The sequence below is a fragment of the Chionomys nivalis genome, chromosome 6 (genome assembly GCF_950005125.1).
Source record: "Chionomys nivalis chromosome 6, mChiNiv1.1, whole genome shotgun sequence".
In the NCBI taxonomy this organism is placed as follows: Eukaryota; Metazoa; Chordata; class Mammalia; order Rodentia; family Cricetidae; genus Chionomys; species Chionomys nivalis.
This window is the reverse complement of record NC_080091.1, coordinates 65,894,011-65,911,791: the sequence shown is the minus strand read 5'-3', so window position 1 is coordinate 65,911,791 and position 17,781 is coordinate 65,894,011. Positions and strand designations below refer to the sequence as shown.

The 17,781-nt window shown below is 44.7% G+C and overlaps 1 protein-coding gene across 1 annotated transcript in view; it reads left to right on the top strand.

Annotated features, from left to right (window-relative positions):
- Rell1 (RELT like 1) overlaps positions 1-8,859 on the top strand; it is a 58,196-nt gene extending 49,337 nt beyond the window's left edge. Inside the window, exon 7 of the mRNA XM_057772032.1 lies at positions 6,824-8,859. The gene's annotated coding sequence lies outside the window, so the exon portion shown is untranslated. The remainder of the gene's footprint in view (positions 1-6,823) is intronic.
- The last annotated feature ends 8,922 nt before the right edge of the window (positions 8,860-17,781 follow it).

Here is a 17,781-nt window from a genome sequence, read left to right as displayed (position 1 = left end):
GTATGTTCTAGTCCTGCTGGGGCTACACAGTGAGACCCTCTCTTGGTGAAGAAAGCATAGCTCGTATAGTAGTAAAAGGCTGACCTAGTTTTATATAGTTGAATTATGTCTTTGAAGTTCTAGTTTTTTTCCCTCCTAGGTGTTTTAGATTTTCCCAGCTGTTTTAGTACAGTACCTTAATTTATCATACATTCACTTACAGGATTCTTCCTCCCTGCTCACCCCCCCCCCCCCCACTTCATTCTTGTTTTTAACAGAATTTGTGCTTGGTGGAGTCAGTTTTCCCTTAGCCATAGATTCTTCATTGTTGGATTCATCCAGTATCCAATGCTGTCTGTCTCGAAGTCTTGTCTGTACTGCACATGTGTGCCTGCCTTCCCATGATCCCTAAAGAATGCCGTTTGATAGCCATTTACATAGCATTTACTTGCATTTGGTATTGTAAGTAACCCAGAGATGGTCTAGAATTTACAGGAGGACAAGTGCAGCTGATATGCAAATCCTGTGCCTTCTTATCCAAGGGACTGGACACTCACAGCTCTTGGTGTTCATGGAGGTCCTTGAGCTGAACCTTCTAGCTACTGAGGGACCATGGCGTGTTCTAGATAGAATACATCCAATGGATTAGGATTTCTCCTTTCTTCTCTCCTTCCCTCTTTTAAAAACAAAGTCTGTTTGTCCTCTCCTGCTGTCCCCTCCCTGCCCCCGTGGCTTGAACTCCTTTTTGTAGCTCGTTCTGACTTACATTCTGCCTGGTTTATTTTGGCATTGCCGTCAAAATGGTTTTTTTTCTTTTTTTTTTCCTCACAGAAAATGTGTTTTGATTTTTTTTTCCCTTAGAAGAATAAGCTTTTGTTCTTGAAAGTTAAATAAATCGAATTGCTTTCAGTCTCCAGATGCCACAGCCTTGTCTTCATTGTCACTGGCTCTGACTTTCTATAAAAATGATGCTACAGCTCGCATTCTCTGGTGCATGTCTCTGAGGTGTGTTCTCTCTGATCGCACTTATTGGAAACACCCACTTGGAAAGCTGCACAAAGTTTCACACATTTTTAATTTTAACTACTTTTCAACTTTCATCCTATTAAAATTGGACTGAGGTGGTTTTGTTTTATTTTGAGATTTTGCTGTTGTTTTGGAATTTATAGATTCTGCATATTATCTACCTGTCATGCACACACATGTGTATGTGTGTGTACGTGTACGTGTATGTGTATATTCACCCATCTATCGATCTACTTAAATATGGGAAGCATTTTCCTCCTCTCTGTAAATTGCGCTTCACTCTGCTGTCCCCTTGGCCGTGTGGAAGCTTCAGTGTTATATAATATAACTTCACTTGTCTGTTACCTAGACCATGTTATGGTGGTTTGTTCCTGTGTTTTCCTCTGGTAGTTTTACAGTAGAATTTTAAAATTAAAGCAAGTGAATTATGAGGCATTTCTATTTTTATTGAGCTCGTTCTCTGAGATCTTTACATGTATATGATGCATTTGACTACTCCCACCCCAGCCTCTGGCCCCTCTCACCCTTGGAGATACCTCCTTTATTATTATTATTATTATTATTGCAAGTACTCTATTTTTGGTTATTTACTTTGGTGATTCACAGCTGGATTTTAAACTGTATAGATTTACTTTAAACTGTGTCACTTAACTGCTGATGATTATAATGCAAATTGCTTACCCCTCTTCTTTATCTTCTCCTTTTTTTCTTTTCTTTCCTGATGTGCAGGGTCTTGCTCTGCAGCCCTGGCTGATCCGGTGCTTACTAGATAGCCCATGCTGTATATTGAATTCCCAGTGACCCCCCACCCCCACCTCAGCCTCCGCAGAGCTGGGATTGCAGGTGTGCATCACCATATTCACACAACTGTGTCACTCTCATAGCCTAGGCTAACCTCAAACTTCTGTGTAGCCAAGGCTGGCCTTCTTAATCTTAGTCTTCTGCTTCTATGACCTTCTAGGGTGCTGGGATTGATTACAGCCATCCCTGACCTTCTCAAGCCTCAGTGTTCTCCTCATGAAGGAAGGTGGTTTTTAGTCTTAACTGGCAGGATTATGTGTAGTTCTTAAATCAGTCCTTGTCATCATTATTATTACTAACTATTTACCACTGTCAAAATCTGTCCTGGTGTTCCTAGTGGCCTTTGTCATTTATTAGGCTACTTCTTGAGTAAAAGATCCTTTTACTTCTTAAGAACAAAACAACTTTGAACTCTCAAGACACCCAGATGTAGACAAGTCCCTCAGGAATTTGAGCCATTTTTGTCTGTGCTGAGGAGGACTTAGAAATCGCCACGCCTTGTAGGAAATCAAAACCAAGAAGGAGGGGATGGGAGGACTTTGCTGACCCAGGCTCTTTTGACTGGGTGTGCACTGTGCTTTGGGGAGAGGCTGCTTTCCCAAGCATCCAGCCAATCACAGGTCAGCATTCCTGACCTTCAGCTGACCTCTCTCAGTGAGGGAGGCTAGCTTTCTTCCCCTTCAGCTTGGCTGCCAAATGCCTGGTAGAATACTTGGGGGGGGGTCTTCAGAGCTTGTTGTCCCGCCTTACATTCTTGGCATTGTTTTTCCTACTTACATATTTACTTATTTTATTCATTCATTCAGATTGCACAGAGAAAGATGGTGGGAAATGCAGCCAGTAGCTTGTTGCTAGCTTCTAAAGTTTTTGTGGAAAAGACGTTTGTTTGTTTATTTATTTATTAAATAAAGAAGTTTTCAGGTAGAATAAAGACCCTTAGTTTTGTTGACTGGCCTTATGGGGCATTGGACACACATTATGAAAGGCCCCCTGGTTTGCTTTCCAGGATCAAGTTGTCTTGCGTGGTGCCTGACATGCTGTGTGGGAGGTGCGGTCATGGTCGTGCATGAGGAGTTGGGAGACAGGGGCTGTCCAGGCCCACTCTGTGGAGGACATACAGGGACTAGTCAGAAGGGCAAAGAGTCCAGTGAAGCCTGAGCCGGCAGGGTGATCTGGGGGGTTGTGGGAAATACCACCACCCCTGTTTTGCAGATTGGGAGTCAGGCTTAGGACTTACTTTTTCTCTATCTTCGGGTGGGAAGAAATCTCCACTCTGGAGCTCACGTGCTCAGTGGCCATGGAATGTGAAGGAATACTGCTCTCTTTGAAAAGGAGAGAACAGAGTTATGCCTATGACCTCACCGTAGTGAGCATTTCAGACTTCTGGCTTTGAATACGGGGCAGTGTCTTAGTTACTTTTCTATTGCTGTGAAGAAACACAATGATCAAGACAACTTACAGAAGAAACAGTTTTACCAGGTCAGAGGGTTTGAGTCCATGACCATGGGCAGCAGGCATGGCGCTGATCCACAGGCCTGAAGGGGGAGGGAGGAAAAGAGAGAAGTGAGGCCATACATCTTAGCTTTTCCCCGTAGTTCTTCCTACTGGGAACTAAGTATTCAAACATATGAGCCTGTGGGGGCCGCTCTCATCCAAATCATCACAGGCAGCCTTCTTTGGTCCCCATAGAGTCATCTGACGTCATTAGCTTTTAAAGCTCTCCCTGGACAAAGTGGGCGTGGTTTGTGTGAGCACCTGACCCAGTCCTCGCCCCAGGACAAAGAGGTCACAGACCTTGAGATCTCAAAGGATCAGCGATTGCTGACACAGTTCAACTCAGACACAGTTTTATCTTTCAGAAGAGTCTGCTGAGCCCTTTCGTGGTGCCAGGCACTGTGCTAGGCTGGATCATAGGAGCAGCAGTGTGGAAGACTACACATGCCGTTTTGCTCCTGGAATATGGTTCTGGCTTTGTAGTCGATTTCTCTCCCTTCGTGTGTTAGTCCATTGGGTTCAGAGTTGAGAGTCTAGACCCCTGGTTCCCACTGTTTTGTTTAAGGCATGACATAGGAGGCCACACGTGGCTCTGATGGCTCAGCCCCTTAGTTGTCTCTAATGCAGATTATAAGCATTGAAGATGCAGTCACTTTTTGTTGTTTCTTCTTTTTATATTATATCCCAACTGCATTTTCTCCACCCTCCTCTCCTCCCAGTCCCCCTCCCCATCTCCTTTTCCCCCCAGATCCACTCCTCCTCTGTTTCTCTTCAGAAAATGGCAGGCATACCAGACATTTCAACCACACATGGCATATCATGCTGCGGTTAAGACTAGGCACATCCTCTCATACAAGGAAACCCAGTAGGAGGAAAAGGGTCACCAAAACAGGTGAAAGAGTTAGAGATTGCCCCTGTTTCCACTGTTAATAGCGCCACAAGAAGACCAAGTTACAAAACCGTAACATATGCATAGGGCCGAAGTCGGTCCCATGCAAGCTTCCTGATTGTCGGGTCCATCTCTGTGAGCCCCTGTGAGCCTAGGTTAGTTGATTCTGTGAATTTCCTTGTGGTGTCTTTGACTCCTCTGGCTCCTACAATCCTTCCTCCCCATCTTCCACAGGATTCTCCAAGCTCTGCATAGCGTTTCCCTGTGGGTATCTGCATCTGCTTTCATCAGTTGCTGGATGAAGCCTCTCTGATGATGGCTATGCTGGGTTCTGGTCTACAGATGAATCATTTTTTAAGTAATAGAAATCATAAATAGTAAGCATACCCATGGTCAAGCAATAGACCGAGCTACAGGATTAAAAAAAGAAGTCTTAAAAACAAACAAAAGCCTTCCTTCTGTCTTCATCAGTAGCCCTGGGCCTGTGGTTCTGTGTGTCTGTGTGGCCCTTCATGTGCATGCTTGGGCAGCGTGTCTGCGGATGGAGCCCCACCCTCCTTTTGCCCAGCTAAGAGCCCATATGCTCCCTGGCAGTTGGCTTCTGTGGAAGCTGATGGCTCTGTGGTCCCAGCTGTTGAGACCCCTCTGCCCCCAGGTGAGAAGGAGCCAGTCTTTCCCCTTCCACCTCGACAGAGCCATGACTGTGCTCGTACCTCCTGGGTGCCTTTCACTATTTGTCTTTTACTGTTGGAGATAGACAGATCTTTCCGGCAGTTACGGCCTTCATCTTGGAGTTTGGGCTTCTCCATTTCAGTACTCTTCCTAAGCCTTTCTTCTACAGTTTGGTTCTGTTCATGGAAGATCCCAGACACATTGACTAGTGTTCTCTGGGTCAGAGGATCTGAGAGACCAGTGGTTTTTTGTTTTGTTGTCCACAAAGCAAGCCATCTCCTGGTTAGACCTGTGTTAGGCCCTTTCCAGTAACTGACCATGAATTACCACACAGAGAGCTCATCCGTCCTTCCCTTTAGCCCTGACAGCCCCTTGGCAAGACGTAGAAAAGAGAGGCTATAGTATCTGCTCTGTTCATCCTAAACTCTGGAGCATTGCAGGCTTAGGGACTCTGGGGGCCCTAAAGACAGACCTTGGGGAGCCTAAGGGTAGCTCAGTGGAGTCTGAGGTCAAAGATGAGCTGTTCAGTCTTCATTCCTCCAGGTCCAGAGCCACGCTGGACATTAGTGGCTTTTCATGTAGCATAACTTCCTCCTGAGTTTCACGTTCCCCAAGGCTGGTAAATCTTAAGTGTCCAATTCCCATCACTTGAATTAACTCTATGTTGCTAAGTACAGGAGTTGATACTGGCGTATAACCCAGTTTAGAGCAGCCTACAGACTTCCCAGAATGATCGAAGCACCAGAAGCCGAGGCTGTGTGAAGGCTTGGTTTCTCATGTACACTGTTCAGAAAAGAAAGCAATAGAATTTGCAGGAATATTCACTGATGTCCATGTCAGGTTTTGTTTGTTTGATTGTCTTACTTTCAATTTTGATTGAAAAAAAAAATCTATAAATGCTTTTTAGTTTTTCCCCATGAACTGATCCAAATATGGAAACACTTGCTCATTATTGATATTTAAAAGTTAAGGTTTTAACTATTTAAACCACTCATCAAAACATTTTATGTTTTCCCGACCATTCATGATATTCATAGTGACTTATGATGGAGGTGAGAGAGGAGACTGATTTTCCAAAGAGTCCTCTCTGTAGACCAGGCTGGCCTGCCTCTGCCTCTCCAGTGCTGGGATTAAAGGGGTGTGCCACCAACACCGACAGCAATAGTATGTTCTTAAACTAAGATTTGGCAGCTAATTCTTGTTAGTCTTTCATATTTCTGCAAGCTAGACCCCTCTCTTTTTTGCTCAGTGATTATAGAGAAACATGTGCTAGATTAGAGAATGCTTTGCTCCTTGACCTTGCATAGGTTTCTTGCACAGTATGCTTGTTTCAGCATACAATGACACCTTTAGAATTCCAGTTCTGTGCTGGCTGTCTTGGTCTTCAGAATAAAAAACTATAAAGCTGTTAATTAGAGGAGATATTTGGGACATAGAAAGCTGTTTGTAAGGTCATCTGAGGTCATCACTGCAGCTGATGATGTGACAGCACAGGGTTGAGAAAGACCCCGTTCCCTGGAGAGGTGGCAGGGATCATGGGGAGCTCGTGTGAAACAGACAGGCTTGTTCTCTTGGTTCTCAGACTCCAGAGCAGTGGTCCTCAACCACTCTAATGCCTTGGCCCTTTAATACAGTTCCCTATGTCGTGGCAACCCCCTACCATAAAATTATTTCGTTGCTACTTCATAACTGTAATTTGCTACTGTTATGAACTGTAACGTAGATGTCTGTGTTTTCTGATGGTCTTAGGCGACCTGTGTGAAAGGGTCCTTTGAATGGGCGGTAGTTAAATGTTCTTGAACTAAATTCTGGAAGGAAGGTGTAGTGGGGAAGGGAGAAGTGGGGTGTGGTCTGCTGGGGTGAAGGGGACCACAGCTCTCCTGCCGTTTAAAATACTCGGGCCGATAGGCATGTGGTGTGTTTCCCTTTTGCTATAGCTTTTTGTGTTCTTTTCTCTTGCAGCATGGACTTTCTTGAAGAGTTCTAAGAGACTTCAAACTTGCAAGATATGAAGTTGACTAGGGGATATTTTTATATATTTTATATAGTTTCTATCATGAAGTCAATGGGCATGTGGCTCAAACCCAAAAGGGAATATTTTTGCTATGCTGAACACAGAATTCAGTTTGCTTTGAAAGAAGTTTTGGGATTAAAAGTCTAGTGGAAATTTTAGTTCAATTTCCCAGAGGAAAAGAGCTCATTTTTTTTTGTACTGTGGACCGTCCCTAGCCGTCCACTGTGGTTCCCAGTTGCGCATTCCTGCTGCTCTGTGCACAAGCGGCTCCTCCCTTGGAATCACAGCATTGTGAACAGTGGAGCATTGACAGCCTGGGCTTATGCGGGAGTCTTCACGTCTGTTACCCAAGCTGGATTCCATTTTGACACTGGTTGTAAGATCTTCGTGTACACGCGGGCTGTTACAGAAGACTCCCTGGAAAAGGTCCTGGGAAGCATCTGGTGAGTGCTCAGGAACTGATCCCCCAGGAGATCCTGGAGTCAGCTGGAGATCAGGGCACTGCAGACTCCTGATTGATTCCTGGACCAAGACTTCAGCATTGACTGCTGCCGCCATCAGGACACTCCTGTCACTCTTCCGTCACTTAGAAAATACAGAGACTATTACTGTTTTTATGTAACTTAAACAATTCTCATTTAGCCTATTTGAGTAAAAGGGAAAATGGTTTAGAGTCACTCTAAAAAAAAGTTTTGACAACCGGAAGCCAAACCGAAACACTCCTTTCTTATACAAACGAGGCCTGCTGAGGCCTCCAGTGTTTTACTCTGGGTCCCCACAGTTATCTTGTAACTGATGCTCTGTCAGAGCTTCTGAGGAAGACTGCAAGTTCAATCCTGCGTGGGCTATAGAGAGAGTTCAGGGGTAGCCTGGGTGACTGAGCCAGATGAAGAGGGCTAGGGGTCTAGCTGAGTGGTAGAGCACCTTCCCGGCATGCTCAGTGGCTTTAGTGGCTCCCTGCCCTGCTGCTCTCTCTCTTAGCTTTGTTTTATAAAACACCTAAAAGTGATAGTAATTGTGTAGGTGGGGGTGAGGCAGCTCTATTCCCTGCTTCCATTGGTGGGAAGCATTGAGTACGTCATTTCAAAGAAAAAGGGCTTGTTTTTGTTTGGCACCACAAAAAAATAAAAAAAAAATAAAAAAGATATACCACAGGGTATTTTCTGTAGATAGACTTACTTGATTCTGTTTCTGGAAACAAACTAACTTTTTTCTAACATTTTATGGGAGTGGTAGATGCACTTTGATGTGATCTCACACTGGCATCTGTGTGTCGTGTACAAAGCAGAGAGAAGCCAGTGTGGATGCTGGATTTGCTGTGGTCCAGGAAGTGGAGTGTGTGTTAGTAAGAGTAATCTTTGTGCAGCTACACCAATATTTTTACTTAAACAAAACAAACAAACAAAAAAACCATACACTTTGCATTAAAAAAAAAACCATAATGTCCTTTAAATGGTGATGGGCTAATATGTAAGATATTCTTCAGCTTTAATTATTTTTTAATTTTATTCAACCTAGAAAGCACTTTCTATAGCAATAAAAACCAAAAGAATGCGCAAAGATATTTAAAATTGTATTTATATACCAATTTTAAACATTTTTAAATATATGAGCAGTTAGTTGGGTGACTGGCTTCCAGAGATGCCAAAAATTCAGCATTCGATACGTTGAACACTTAAGCTTTATACTGGTTTATACTGTTAGGTGAGAATCCTGAGTGTTCCCTCACAGCTGATGTTTGTGGCCCCCCTTCTTCCTCTTCCTCAGAAGGATGGGGACCCAGGACAAGCTCCTGTCCACAACACTAATGATGGCTAGCTCCTTGCTGTGACGAGTGAGTCAGTTGCCACCTCAGTGTAAAAAAAAAAAAATTGTAAAGAGAATTTTTCACTGTTTCCAGTGTCAAATGTATTTTTAACTGTCTGGTTTGTACTTTTTACGAATTTTGTACTACCAAAGCAGAGTTAAAAATAAAAGTGTTAAACCAGTGTGTTTGAACGAGCTCCATCATGAGTACTGGCTGTTGAGAGATTGCTGGGCTGGTCCTCATTGGATTTCCCCTTACATAGAACTCCTTCCTCCCAACTGGTTTTCTTTCCTTTCTTAATTTGAGGGTGATTTTGGGCATGGGGAAGAAAATATAGTGCAGAATTTGTGTGTGCCCCTCAGTCTGTTACCCTTAATGTTCATCTACATCTTGTATCATAGGAGTATGATCAGGACTAAGAAATCATCATGACTCAAGATTGATAAGCCAGAATTTAGGGGCCCTCCCCACTTTGCCCTACTATTCCCGGTTGCACTGTCCACTGGTCTCATGGTCATGACACTTATCGTCAGCTGCTCAGCTCTGTCCAGTACCCTTTGACTTGGACTTGAGCTTTTGCATCGGGAAGGTTGCCTCCTGGGTGATGATTTTTCAGTGCTTCCTGTCAGGGGCCACGTAGTTGATATGATAAAGAGTGTGATATTTTGATTGCATTCTGACACTCCCAAGACTGACAGTAAAGTTTGTTTTGGCTGACCAAAATTAACCATAGAGCTTTTGGAGGATTGAGAACAGATGGACACAGGAAGTAGTAGGGCGGGGCTGAGAGAGGGTCTCTGCCCTTTTGAATGGAAGACTGGAAAGAGGTAGGAGGTCAGCTGTGCTTTGCCGCTGCTTCTCTGATCATTACCCTCTATCTGACTCCCAGGTTTTCATTGGTAAAGAATAATTAGATAAACACATCAGCAGAGTTACTATTTTTTACCTCTGTAATGCAGAGACGCGATACTTGGAGATTAGGCCAGTGACTTTCCCGTGCTTACAGTTTCCTCTGAGAGTTTTATCATGCATGGAAGTTGGTTTCCCCGGCACTCCTGTCAACAAGCTGTTGTTACTCGTAAAGCAGCAGAAGGCTATTATTTCAGGTCAGGAGGCTAGAGTCTAAAACCAAGCTTTTGCCAGGGTTGGGTTCATTGGATGCTCTGAGGGTTGTGGTTCATGCCTCCTTCCTAACTTCAAATGGTTGCTAGAAAGTTCTTAGCATTTCTTGGTTTGAGCCTGGGTCACTGAAGGGCAGTGTCTTGAGATGTCTTTCTCTGGGTGTCTGTCCTCTCCCACCTTATAAGGCCATCTGTCCTTGGGATTAGGGCCCACTGCAGTCCTTATAAGAACTCTTCTTAACTTGATTACATTTGCAAAGATCCTGGTTCCAAGTAGGGTCACATGAGTCCTGCTCCAGAAATTGGGATTTCAGTGTCAACATGGTTTTTTTTGGGTGATGGGGTGGGACAGGGGAACAGCTTCCTTCCCTAGGGATGGTGCCTGTAATGAAAGCTTTTAAGGTTGGTGTCTTTACCCCTTCCCTCTTTTTCCTTTCCCCACATGTCCACACACCTCTGTCCCTCATTTTTTAACCCTTTGTTACCTTCTGGCCCCAAAGATGCTCCAGGCTCTTGTTATTTTCATGTTTCTTGCCCCAGTCTCGGGATCAACTGCGTCTCCAGGGAGCCTTAAATCATTTGCTGGAGAATGAGGGTTTTTTTAAAATGAAAATTAGGCCTTAGGATGCACTCATCGATTTCCAGTGTCCCAGCCTAGACTCTGGTAACACATGTCTGTGAACACATCTCTGTGTCTGTGCCTTAAGGGCCCAAGTCCCTGTGAAACCCCTGATTCCAGGCTTGCTCTGTAGCATTCATGCTAACGTGTTTTCAACTTTGCTGGACGCATGGCTCTTACTGTACAATACTGTGATGTACCTGCTCAGTACACATAGTTGGAAACTACCCCAGGAGAGCCACGCTAACTATCAGAACACTCCCAGTACAGAAAAGGCTTGGCTCTTTTTCCTTTTGGACTTCTGGTGTCGGATCAGCTCCCTCGGTGCCTGTCCTGCAGTGTTAGAGGATTCATTTGTAACACAGAGAGGCGTTGTCACTCATGGTCCACCCTCCAGCTCTCCTCTATCGAGTAGCCTTCACTCTTTGTGGAGTTGAGTGATTTTGATTTGGAGTGTGTGAAAATGTACTATCACATAGGCTAGAGAAATGGAAAGGCTGACATAATTTCTGTCCATGAAAACCCAGAAACCTGGACTGTGCACCAGGGAAGATACTGGAAAGTCCCTAGATTTCTCATTTCATAGTCAAAAGGGGTTATTGGAGTGGCATATTTTGGTTTTTAATCATTTTTTGGGGGGAATGCATGTGATATAGATTAGAGATGCCAAGACATTGTTTAGCTTTTATGTTTGTCAGTGTTGGGAATGTGGCAGATCCTGGCCAGCTTGGACGCCCTGCTCAGCGCTCTTCGCCTGGGCTCCTGGAACATCTGTGGCTTCAGAGGGGGAACTGTTGTTGTTTCTTCACGCTTGTGCCTTCCCTTCTCAAGCCTGTCTTTGAAAGACGATTAATAAAAACTCAGGGCCAGAAATTGGGGTTCAACCTGAAGATCCAAAAAGCAAAACAGCCAACCACGGACTCTTATCTCGACCTCAGTCTGAAATGGCGATCCTGCCTCCCGGAATCTCAGACTGTGTCTGAGAGCTGTCTCCCCATGTCTTATATTCCTCTCTAGGGCTGGGATTAAAGGCATGCACCGCCTAGTTTCTGTGGCAACTCGCGTGGCTACTGGGATTAAAGGTGTGTGTTACCATAACCTGTTCTGTAAGGCTGACCAGTGGGACTGTTTCACTCTCAGATCTTCAGGCAATCTTTATTTATTAAAGTACAATTGAAATGTCACTACATGTCTTGCTGACCAGCATTGCTCTATCTAAAAACTACAGTCCAAAATGGAAGTTTGCTTGCTTAGAAGTGGGATCCTTCACAACTCGGAGGTTTGTAGCAGTTTTGACACCACCTTGCACAGGGCTGGCACTTTGCCTCCCTCTTCTGGTTGGTTGTAGGAACTGCAGGGAGAATGATCTGGCCCTTTGTGGATGCATCTTTAAGCCACTAATGTGCAGAGCCCCCACAATGTGTTTGTGGAACGAATAAACCTGTAAAAATCAAGGGTATCACTAGCTATCTAATAAAAGACCGTTTGATTTTTTTTCCCTGATCTATTTTTCTGATCCTGTGAGTCTTATCTTGCTTTCCCCATCAACATGCTTCCTTATCTTACACAGCACCTGTGTTCCTGAAGGCGCCCTCTTGGATGAAAGCAGGAGTGACTGGATGGAGGAAACCCCAGGCCTTAAGCCTGTAATGGAAATGGTGTGACTGTTGTAACTAGGACTCAGGCAGCCTCGCATTTGCTGTAGAGTTGGGCTTGGGTTCCAGTACTCATGCTGTGTTGGGAACTGGGCTCTTAGCTTCTCGGAGGCTCGGCATTTTCCTGAGCCACTTCTCATGGTGGATTTACTTCTTATTTATTTACTTTTGCATGGGTATGTGTGCTGTGTATATGTGTGTGTGTGTGTGTTATGCCTGTGTGCTGTGCATCCCCGTGTGCATGGAGGACCCAAGTATGTACACGCATATGTTAATGTCGAGAGTCTTTTTTTGTTTGTTTGTTTTGTTTTTCGAGACAGGGTTTCTCTGTGGCTTTGGAGCCTGTCCTGGAACTAGCTCTGTAGACCAGGCTGGTCTCGAACTCACAGAGATCCGCCTGCCTCTGTCTCCCGAGTGCTGGGATTAAAGGCGTGCGCCACCATCGCCCGGCGAGAGTCTTTAATTTGCTCTTCACCTCACTGACTGAGGCAGGATCTCAGAGAACACTGACTCAACTAGTCTAGCTAGCCAGCTTGCTGCAGGGATCTCCTTATGGGCTTTTAAGGGGTAGGGAATGCATGCAAAATCACAATGCCTGCCATCATCTCCCCATCGATATCCAGAGGGCACTGATATTCTAGTGGCTATTGTTGCATTTCGTGTGGCTATAAACAACAAACATGGGGTTGAATACTTTAAAGGAGAAAAGACTTTTCTTGGCCCCAAGTGTCGGTGGTGATGGTGAAAAGTCTAAGTTTGGCAGGCACATTCAGTGAAGGCTTTAATGTTCACTGTAACGTGGCAGGTGCCCCATCACCATGGCAGGAGGGTGTGTGAGTGGCGAAGGAAGGTGGAGAGAAGAGATCAAACTCCAGGGCGACCTTGCTGTATAATAGTCTGCTCTCAGGGTAACTAATGCAGCTTCACACGACCCAGTTCATTCCTTAATTGTGTCTTGAGACCCAACGCAGTTAATTGAGCAATAGTCTATTTATGAGTATAGAGCCTCCATAACCTAACAATCTCCTACAATTCCACGAGCCCATCAGATGATTACATTGCAAATCATTTTTGTTGTTATGGTGGAGATAAACTCTAGCCAAACCACTAAACTTGGTAGTGGGTCTGTGCACATTCTCTCTATTGGCCAAGCACACACAGCTTTGTCAAGAGTCTGACTGAGCCAGTAAGTTTCCTATTCTGAATTGAGTCAAGTTAGAGGTCATGGACCGCATAGGAAAACCAAAGAAGGGACCAAGTGTGGAAGATGCTGAAGCCCAGGGATGCAGTGAGGAGCTGAGGGTGAAAGACAGAGTGTGTAGTGGGATATCCAGGCTTCATCAAGAGTGCCCTTGTCCCTTTAGGGACTGATGGCTCCTCCTTCAGACTCAGTGGGGTACTCTGTTCCTCTGCAGCTCAGGGTGGGCCCCTGACCTAACTTCCACCAGGCCTAAAGAAGCCCTTGCATGGGATGTTTACAAACTGGAGTTGTGAGGGACCAACTTGTGTGAGGAATAGAAGGAAGCGTGCAGAGGGAAGACAGGCATCTCAGACTCACCTGTCCCTGTGCCATGGTGGTAGCATCTCTTTTGCCGTACATAGTTTGAGCTCTTGTTATTGCAACCGTAAACATACAAAAAATAGACCTCAAATAGTAATGGAGTTATTAACTAATATACAATGGGTATGGTGGTTTGAATAAGAATGGCCCCCATAGGCTCCTATGTTCAAGTGCTTAGGGAGCAGCACTGTTCGTCAGAGTAGGTGTGGGCTTTTTGAAGGAAGTGTGTCACTGGGGTTGGACTTGGAGGTTTCAGAAGCTCAAGCCAGGCCCAGTGTCTCTCTCCTCCTGCTGCCTGTGGATATGGATGTAGAATTCTCAGCTCCTCCAGCACCATGTCTGCCTGCTTGCCACCAGACTATCTGCCGTGCTGATAACGGACTAAACCACTGTAAGTGAGCCCTTTTGCAAGAGTTGCTGTGGTTCTAGTGTCTCTTCACAGCATCGACTAAGACAAGGGGCAATGAATACAGTTACCTGCTGAAAGGTAGATGGGTGAGGGGTCCCAGATCTACATACCTTTGAAAGCCCTTGTAGTAAGCACAGCATTTCAGACCGCAGAGCTGCCTTGGGTCCATCTTCAGTCTTGCAAACTAAATCCCCCTCCCTGCCATCACCTTAGCACAAGCCCTCTGTGCTCTTTCTCCTTGATTTAGCACAAGGTTCATTCCTACAGATCCTGTAAGAGTACAGGTTGGGCATCCAGATATCCTTGCCCATCCTACAAATTCTGTGAAGATATTTAGGTGGCATTTTTGAGCATTACCCAAGCTTGGGTGTGTCATGTATAGGGCCAGATAGAGTTGGCACTCAACTTGCTTAATACCAAAACTATACAAAATTAGACTTTCAGTTTCTTTTTTGAGACGAAATGCTGAGAGTGTGTTGATGTTCTTTCCCAATCACAATGCTTTGCCTTTTAAGACGGACTGAGGTCCTAAGGGGAAAGCTAGGTTAAGACAAGACTACAGCCCAGCTGGGTCTGACAGAATCTTTAGGAGCAGATCATACACCTTATTTGAGTGAATCATTGTCTTTCCCTGAGGCTGAAAGGACTCATAAGTATGACAGAAGGGACTAGCTGTAATTTTATTCTAACATTAAAAAGAGATGAGCATCTCAGTATGGTAGAATTTAACTGGATTTATTGTTATTGAGTTATTCTACCTGACAAACCATAAGCAAAATGTCCTCACAGTTACAACACTGTGCTCAAATTGCAGTATCCATAGGTTAGCCAGTTACATATGGATATCTTTTTTTTTTCTTTTGATTTCTCTGTAGCTTTGGAGCCTGTCCTTGAACTTGTTCTATAGACCAGGCTGGCCTTGAACTCACAGAGATCCACCTGTCTCTGCCTCCCAAGTGCTGGGACTAAAGATGTGCACCACCACCGCCTGGCACATGTATCTTAACATTGGCAATATCAAACATAAGCCACACTAAATAAAAGCAAAACCAAATGTAACCTCTCAGAGTAACCATCCAGCCCTATTGGCCCTCTCCAGGTTTCTATTGTGTAGCAAATGTGCATTTTATTGTATAAAATTTTATTTGGGGACAAGGAAGAATAAAATAAAGATCCATTTTAATAAGGTGCTCACTTCAAGGACAAGGTGACCTAAAAGTGTAAGTACCTGCATGTGCGCTTTAGCCAGCAAGGGATGAAACAGAGGAGATTAAAGCCTGTCTCAGATAAGGGCCTCTGTGTTGTATCTAATGCTAGGTGTAACTGGCGATGTGGGTGGGAAAGGTTCATCACTGTGGAGAGGACTGTCATCAGAAGTGACTCAGAGAACTTTACTCTATGGCAGCTAAGACTTAGTTACTCAAAAGATGTTGAGTGTGGCTCACGAAAGTGAGCCAGTGGCCTTAGCTGAGTGGCCAAGTAATGTTTTCCCTGGATCTGGGCAGGTGACAAGTGCTTCGTGTCTCAGTGTGGTCTTGTGGTGCGGAGGGAGGCCTGAGCATCACCTCTGCTTTACAGGTGATGAGACTGGGGAGTAGATCTCAGCATGCACTGGCAGCATCTGCTCACATCAGATACTATTGATGAAGAGGATTCGAGTCAATAATCCAACCAATAAGCATCCAGTTCAGCGAGGTATTTTGAAGCAGTGTCAGTGTAGTTACTTCATCTTGCTATAAATGAACAGGCTGTAGAGAAAGAACCCATAGTTTAACTGCGATGCCCGTGTTTGCTAGATTGTCACCTGGCTTACGGCTGATGTCATGAAACTTTTTGAGTTCAAGTCTCATGGATTTGCAAATTCGTAATTTAAACCTTTTGTTGCTCTTCAGTCATCAACAGTATAGACAGGGTGAGCATCTCAGCCGCACCCAGAGACCACAGCTGGCTCTCTTGAACCTGAGAAACCCTCTCTACATATATGTCTGAGGGCCACATGCATTCCCTTCCTTCCTTCCTTCCTTCCTTCCTTCCTTCCTTCCTTCCTTCCTTCCTTCCTCCCTCCCTCCCTCCCTCCCTCCCTCCCTCCCTCCCTCCCTCCCTCCCTCTCTTTTCTTTCTCTCCTTTCGTTCTCTCCCTTTCTTCCTTTTTTGCTTCTCTCTCTTTCTTTTCTTTTTCTCTCTCTCCCTTCCTTCCTTTCTTTTTCTCAGAAAGGATGCCCTATAAGTTCAGGTTGACCTCAAACCAACTATGTAGTTGAAGATGACCTTAAATGTTTTAAATATTTACTTTACTATTTGTATTTATGTGCATCTGTATGTGGGATGTGCCCGTGAGTGCAGTTTCCTACCGAGACATCAGATCCCTTGGACCTGCAGTTCAAGTTGTGAGTTGCCTCATGTTTATGCTGAGAAACAAAACTTGGGTCCCATAGTGTTTTTAACCACTGAGCCACATCTACAGACCTGACCTTGAACTTTTGACTTTTCCTGTCTCAGCCTCTCAAGGGCTGGATCACAAGTGTGCACCACAAGCTGATTTTATTAGGTTCCAAAATGGAATCCAGGGCTTTGCGCACACTTGCCAAGCACTCTACCAACTGAACTACATTCCCTCCTGTCCATCTGTCTGGCCTTCCTTCCTGGCTTACTTCCTTCCATTTTGAGATACCATCTCCTTATATTATAACCCAAGTTGGATTTGAACTCACAGTCCTCCAGCTTCATCCTCTTGAGAACTGAGATTTCAGATGTGTACCATCATGCCATGCCCAGCTGGTAAGTTTTTGTTTATTTGTTTGTTTTCCAAGACAGGGTTTCTCTGTGTAATACCCCTGGCTGTCCCGGAACTCGCTCTGTAGACCAGGCTAGTCTTGAATGCAGAGATCCAGATGCCTCTGCATCCGGAGTACTGGGATTGAAGGCGTACACCACCACTGTCTGGCAGTTATTATTTTATAATGAGAAATGTATTACTTTCAAAGTGTCAAGATTCTCCTTTCTTTTTTCAGATTTATTTTTATGTATGTGTCTATATTGTGTACGTGTGTACCTATGGAAGCCAGAAGTCAGGAGATGGAGTCAGATCCCCTGGAACTGGAGTTACAGTGGTTGTGAGTGGTGGCCCGATGTGGGTGCTGGGATGTGGGTACTCTTCCTCTGGAAGGGTGGAAAGCACAAAGTAGCAAGGTTCTAACTAAGTGCTCTAATTAGGCTAGCCCACCCCTCCCCCATCCACATTGGAATGTCAGTTTTGATAAGGGAAATGAGTGAAATTCTTTGCCTTTTTTTCTGGCCTTTAGGTCACATTTTAATCTAGTTTCCTATTAACTATTCCGAAATGCCTCACAGTGCTCCCCAGCAGCCCCAGTGAGGGAACAGTGGCAGGCAGCTGGCGTTGGGTGTGTGTTTTCATGCGCACACACAGGGATATTGTATGTTCTGTTAGTATTGGCCTCGTTTTATTTATTCACAGAGAGCTTTTATAAATGTGGGTTCGTTTGGTCTTCTAAACCAGTGGTTTCCGAAGTAGGTATCACAGGTCCCGGTGGTATGGGAAAGAAATTTTCAACTCTGATATTTTAATTAATGCTTCCTCTTACTATTGCTCTGTGAGGTGGAATTCATACCAGAAGAAGACAGGACACTTAGTTATAACATACCTGTGTAGGGTGAGTGTACCAGATTTGTTATTGATGGCCAGTGTGAGGTCAACAAGGTGTCTACCGTCGATGC